At 47.9% G+C, this 5,354-nt stretch overlaps 1 long non-coding RNA gene across 1 annotated transcript in view; it reads left to right on the top strand.

The window, feature by feature from the left end:
• LOC116080561 overlaps positions 1–3,912 on the top strand; it is a 25,646-nt gene extending 21,734 nt beyond the window's left edge. The window contains exon 3 of the long non-coding RNA XR_004114477.1: positions 3,715–3,912. This is a non-coding gene — a long non-coding RNA (uncharacterized LOC116080561). The remainder of the gene's footprint in view (positions 1–3,714) is intronic.
• Positions 3,913–5,354: the final 1,442 nt, after the last annotated feature.

Below are 5,354 nucleotides of genomic sequence, written 5' to 3'. Positions count from 1 at the left end.
TCTCTCTCCCCTTTCTCTCCTCTCCCCCTCTCTCCTCTCTCTTCTCTCTCTCCCTCTCTCTCCTCTCTCTTTCCTCTCTCCCCCTCTGTCCCCTCTCTCCTCTCTCTCTTCTCTCTCCCCTCTCCTCTCTCTCTTCTCTCTCTCTCCTCTCTCCTCTCTTCTCTCTCTTCTCTCTCTCCTCTCTCTCCTCTCTCTCCCCCTCTCTCTCCTGTCCCCTTTCTCTCTCTCCCTCTCTCTCTCTCCCCTCTCTCTCCCCTCTCTGTCTTCCTCTCTTTCTCTCTCTCTCTTCTGTCTCTCTCCTGTGAATTTCGCAAGTGTGTCTTCATGCTCCCTTCTCATATTGCCTGGGTCGTCTCTGCCTCCTGATTAGTTTAGCTAATGCTTGGTCATCTTGTTTGTATTTTCAAGGAACCAACTCTGCTTGCTTGACCCTTCATCCTCGTAGTCTCTCTGTGTCAGCCTCTGCCGCCCATTCACCTCCCACAGGTTCGTGGGACAGTGTGCTCATGTTTTTCTAAGCCCTTGAGGTTCGTAATTGAGTTTTGATTTGCTTTGGACAAGGTCTCACATAGCCCTGTCTACTTTCAAACTTACTAGTTCCTAAGGAGGACCTTGAACCCCTCTGTAGGGGAGCACGGTTGAGCACCACCATCTTGTTCATGTGGTACTGGGGTCCAACTCAAAGTTCCTTCTTTTCTCTTTTCTCTTTGTTTCTTTCTTTCTTCCTTCTTTCTTTTTTCTTTTATTTCTTTTCAAGACAGGGTTTCTCTGTGTAACCCTGGGTGTCCTGGACCTAGCCCTGTAGAGCGGGCTGGCCTAGAGCTCAGATATCTGCCTCCTCTCATAGTGCTGGGATCTAAGCTGTGTGTCACTTGCTGGGCTCTCAGACTCAGGGGTTTTTCATGCTAGGCGAGTGCTCTACCAACTTGAGCGACATCCCCAACAAGTCCTTGTTTTTTTTTTTTTTTAACTTAAGAGCGCATACCTCCTCTCTCTGAATTAATTGCCTTTGTTGTATCCCGAAGGCTGGCCTCGGGTTTTGGCTCTGCCCGAAGCAGCCTCCAGAGTTCAGAGATTACTGGCTGGTACCTCCAGGCCTGGCTCTCTGCTTTCTTGGAGGGTGGAGCTAGTCTGAATCAGGACAGACTTTGAGGTTCAGCATCTGACTAAGCAGCTTGGAAGACACAAAGCCACACGCCACACTTGTCCAGGTCTCCATCTCTGTGGGCTTCTGATCCTGACACGTTCGCTTGTTCACCGCATATGCACCCTTTTCTTTGTTTTCCGTACACACCTTATCTGATAGGAGATGTGTCTGGCTGCTTGTTACACAGACCAAACCCAAAAAGCCTGCGGGGCCACGCCATAGAAAGTTACTGGCAAGGCAGGGCCTGAGGACACATCTGAAAACTTGGATTTCTGGAGACTTCCACCATTCTCCAACTGCTGAGGGCAACTCATGTCCACACAGGCTTTAAGATGGTTTTACCCAATTCTAAAAAAAAAAAACTCACCAACGCATTGGGGTTCTAATTAGGTTAGGGCCGCATTGCATTTGCATGCTAATTGGGAGACTTACGCTTTTCCTGTACAGATTTGATTCATTGCTTTCACATGCATATGGGTGCTTATGCTATGGGACAAACATGGTGGGCTGTGCTGGACTGGGAGTCTAGAAGCAGGTGCTGCCTGTATAAGGGCTCTGGGGAGCTTCCTGGAAGACAACATTCAGCTTCAGCATTACTCGCTGATGGGGCTCTTCTGACAGAACTGGGCTATGGGCTGGCCCTGGAAGTAAGAGGCTTCGGTGTGATCTGGGTGCCTTGGGTTTTGATCAGACCAAGGAGGGGCTTATCTGTTTATAGATCTGGCTCCTGACACACTTATCCCCATTCACTGCTAGCTCTGACTTCTCAAATACATCTCATGTCTGCATTTGTTTTCCTGAGTTTTTTTTTTTAAGCAATTGACTTCTTTAAAATATTAAATATCAAAACACAATTTTCTGCACATAATTGAATAACCTTGAATGTCATTTTCTATTTTAATGAAAACTGGATACATTAATAAATACAAGGAAAATAAGAAATGATAAGTCATTGGAACAGCTGTTTTCCTGAGTTTTAAAGAGCACATGCTGGGTATCTATCAGCCTGGGCATTTCACACATCTTAGCAGTATAAAGTCTCATTTCCTTCCGCTGGCTATGATTACACTCTGTGATCTCCTCTTTGATCCACGAGTGGTCTAGAACATGCCGTTTGCCTTTAACTTTTGAGCAGTTGAAAGAGGGAGGCTACGCCTTTATTATGTATGTGCACAATTTTCATGGACTATGATGAAAGCGTGGTTTCTAAATTCTTCTCATTAAAAACATGGCTCTTTACAGCCAGGCACCATCACTTTAAAAAAAAATATTCACAAAAAATATTGCAAGCCACGCTGACCTGAACTTATGATCCTCCTGCCCCTGACTCGCTGTAGCTGGGATTACAGGCCTGGCTGTCCTCACTATTTTTACAACCTTCTCCTGGCCTCCTCCGGTACACCGTGCGCTCCTCAGTAGTACTGGGGCTGGAATGTCCAGGATCAGACATGTCCAGATGGAAGGTGAAACCCAGTGTCATCACGTGCTCTGTGTCTCCCCAGCTTTCCCTCCCTTTGGCCCACAGCCCAGCACTCAGTTTGGCTCAGCATGGCAGGCAAGGAGTCTCCACACATACTCTCAAAATGCCTTCAGCCTGTCTCACCCCACCCCCTACTTTTCCCACCTGACCACCAACCTTCCTTCAAACCCCACACCCCTGAGTCAGAGAGTAGATCACAGCCAGGTTGAAAGCTCTGTGAGCACAGACCTGAGGCTTTCCCAGGCGGAAGGCTATCAGCAGCCTGGTCCTCCATTTTGGGTTTGTCTTGTTCTTTTCCCTAAATGTATTGCATTTGAGGTGATTTATTTCTGTACTTGCTAGTCACTGTGAACTGCCACAACCCATTTTTACATTAGCAGGCCCTTGTCATGTCTGAACATAGCACTTTGACATCTCCATAGCAACCAGCCCTGGGATGCTGTTGCTGGGGTGCCTCTAGGGGTCCAGGTTGTCTCCATGGTAGTTGTATTGTTCCTGTTCCTTATGTAGAGGGCTATATCCCAGTCATTCCTGGACATAGACCTGCTGCCTCCTCTGCCTGACAGATGCCCACACAGTCCAGCAATTCCTTCCTCAGGTACTCATGGTATCTGAATTAGGGGTCATGCACTTGAGCACATGCTTCCCAGCCCAACATGGGCATCCCTGACTCAGAGAGGCAGGCACCAGCCAGCCAAGGGCAACAACATTCAACAGAGCTCCTCCTAGCAATAAAGATGAGCGTGAGTCAATGTGTTGCTTAATTCTGGCAGCTCACACACATCCTGTAGGTCAGGAGATGCTCAAGTCTATCCAGAAGCCAAAGGCAATGCTGCTGGACGTTGGAAAAAAGAGGAGGGTTCACCAAGAAGCCAAAGAAAGACAAGTCTAAGCGGAAGCCACAGAGTGTGGACGGCAGAAGAAGCCACAGGGATGGGAGCAGGCTGTGAGGGAGGCATCAGGACAGCTGCAGTCCACCACTCAGACTGCATTGTCCACCCTGAAGACTGACCATGCAGACCTCATGGTCCACCCTGCAGACCATGTGGCCCATCCCGCAGACTGCCCCACTTTGTTCTCCCTGCAGCTGCAGAAATCCCCGTGCTGACCCTACTGAGCAGCTGCAGGCAGAACTGAGGCTGCAGGGCCCATGACGAGCAACACATGCCTGGGAAGCACCAGCTAAGGTACTCAGACCCCAACACCGCTTCCCTGCCATTTTGACCTTGTGAGTTTACGGTGTATCTGTCAGCATTATATCAAGGGAGGAGTTTTTACTGAACAAGTGTTTTCTGAAACAAAGCCATATACTTCTTTTATGTTCGAATCTGAAATGCTTCCCAAGGGGTCACGTGTTGAGGAGGTGGTTGCTGCTCTGCCGATCCCAAGATGCCATCAGTGAAGTCTACGGATGGATAGAAAGTTGATGGTATTGGCTGGCGACAGGAACTCTAGAGGCTGATGTCTGACTGAAAGAAGCAGGTCACTAAAAGCATGCCTTAGGGCTGGAGAGATGACTCAGCAAGAGCACTGACTGCTCTTCTAGAGGTCCTGAGTTCAATTCCCAACAACCACATGGTGGCTCACAACCATCTGTAATGGGATCTGACACTCACTTCTGATGTGTCTGAACGCAGCTACAGTGTACTCAAATGCATAAAATTAATCGTAGTAGTAGTAGTAGTAGTAGTAGTAGTAGTAGTAGTAGTAGTAGTAGTAGAGGTTCTATATTAGAAAGTCTACTCCCCGCCCCTCTCTCGCTCCCTTCCTGCTGCCTCAGTGTTGTCACGTGACCAGCCTCCTGACACAGATCCTGCAGTCTCCAAGCCCTTTCATGTGGATTCTGATAATATAATAACAGCTGGCATCGTGCAGCTGTTAGGTGTGTTCTCTTAGAGTCCTTTCTATGCTTAAGTTTAGTGCCAGAGTCTACACTTGGACTTCTAGTTTTAACTATTTGTGTCTTCTGCTTTTCTCATGTACACATCCTGGTGTTTTTAAGCCATGAAAGCAGGAGAGGGACTATTTCAGAGGAGGACAAGAGCCAGTGGAGGAGACAGGAGAACAGGGGTGGGGTGGGGAGGGGAACCTGAGCAGTGTACTTTACACACACATAAAAATGCCAAAAATAAGGCTGTTTTGTAAATCTGACATATGTTAATAAAAAAGTTTAAAGGAAAGAAAATAAAGGCTATGCATCCTGGACAAAAAGATGCGTTGCCACTCAGGATTTTCACAAGGGACTAAGACTTGGAGACTTCCAGCACTAACTTTGGTGGGAGTTTGGAGCAATGAAAACCCCACACGCTGCATGTAGGAATAAGGGACTGCACTGTGGAAATCAACTAAGACATTTCAGTAAAAACTAAAATGCACACTTCCCACACGAGGCAGCAGTCGAATCCTTGGGTATTCACCCAAGAGGAATCAAGTACACCTCTACAGAGATTAGTAATTACGTGTAACTACTAACTAACCCGAAGGCAACTCAAATTGCCACAGAGAGTGAAGGTGCACAGTCTCAAAAGAGTGCCCAGCTGTGCCCACAGCGACTGGGCGCAGCAAGAGTAGATTCCGAAATCTTGCTGGATACAGACATCCAGACACAGAGCCCAGGACTACTTGCTTTGTATTAGGGGTTCTTTACCTAGTGCGACGTAAATAGTGGACAGCACCCCAGGGTGCTGCTGGTTCCGTGGGAGCAAGACAGGGAGCTAGCCTGAGATG

Source organism: Mastomys coucha, unplaced genomic scaffold (genome assembly GCF_008632895.1).
Source record: "Mastomys coucha isolate ucsf_1 unplaced genomic scaffold, UCSF_Mcou_1 pScaffold6, whole genome shotgun sequence".
NCBI classification, from domain to species: domain Eukaryota; kingdom Metazoa; phylum Chordata; class Mammalia; order Rodentia; family Muridae; genus Mastomys; species Mastomys coucha.
Note: the sequence above shows the minus strand (reverse complement) of the source record. Positions and strands in the feature narration are given on the sequence as shown.